The sequence below is a fragment of the Phyllobates terribilis genome, unplaced genomic scaffold (genome assembly GCF_046119375.1).
Source record: "Phyllobates terribilis strain yellow unplaced genomic scaffold, ASM4611937v1 Scaffold_9__5_contigs__length_417890890, whole genome shotgun sequence".
Taxonomy (NCBI): Eukaryota; Metazoa; Chordata; class Amphibia; order Anura; family Dendrobatidae; genus Phyllobates; species Phyllobates terribilis.
The window spans coordinates 81,429,921-81,431,108 of record NW_027362769.1 but is presented as its reverse complement, the minus strand read 5'-3'; positions in this window follow the sequence as shown (position 1 = coordinate 81,431,108).

The following is a 1,188-nucleotide window of genomic DNA, read 5'->3' as shown; positions in this document are numbered from 1 at the left end:
GAGAGAACAAAAATTATTATTAATTTGAAAGCTGGTGGAGCTTAGTATAGATGGCCTAATAGAAAGAGTACCACACACTGCTAATATGCCCAAAATTATTTTCCAGACAAGATGAAGCTAAAAATTTTTATTAATTTGAAAGCAGGTGGAGCTTAGTATAGAAGGCCTAATAGAATGAGTACAACACACTGCTACAGGCCCAAAATTATTTTTCAAGCAAGATGCAGCTAAAAATTATTAGTAATTTGAAAGCTGGTGGAGCTTAGTATAGATGGCCTAATAGAATGAGTACCACACACTGCTACAGGCCCAAAATTATTTTCCAGGCTAGATGCAGCTAAAAATTATTATTAATTTGAAAGCTTAAAACGGTTGGTGGGGTGATTTTAACAAATCCTCAAGCTTTTATTCTCCCCAGGATGACACAGGGGTAGAAAAGTCCTTGCGGATCCATGATTTGTTCATCTTTATGAACGTGAATCTGTCTACATTATCAGTGGACAGCCGCGTGCACTTATCTGTCAGCATACCACCAGCAGCGCTGAGCACACGTTCAGAGAGAAGGTTGGCTGCGGGGCATGACAAGATCTCCAAGGCGTAAGTGGCGTGCTCCGGCCATTCATCCAGATTGGAAGCCCAAAAAGAGCAAGGGTCCAGTGACACAGTCATGGCTTCGATGTTCACTTGGAGATATTCCTGTACCATCGACTCTAGGCGTTGACTTTGTTTCTGACTTCTTGTCTCCTGTGGCCTTGCAAAGGATGGGCTAAAAAAGTGGTGAAAAGATTCCGCAAAATTGCTGTTACCAGCAGATACTGTGTTTCAGTTACGGTTTGAGTGCTGAAGACTCGACAGTCCCACGGTTGGCAAGTTAGAACTGTGAGATTCACTACGTGCACCACTGGTGTTTTGTGGAAAAGCACATGTAAGATTCTGCAACAGTCTCTGCTGATACTCCTGCATGCGTGAATCCCTTTCTATGGCAGGAATTATTTAACAAATTTACTTTTGTACCGGGGATCTAAGAATGTGGCAACCCAGTAGTCAGGATTATTTTGAATTCTGACAATTCGAGGGTCATGTTGCAGGTAGTGCAGCTAGAAGGCACTCATGTGTCTTGCGCATCCAGGAGCACCAAGTCCCTGTTGTGTTGGTGGCGAGGTAAGAATCATGCTTTCTTCCTCTGCC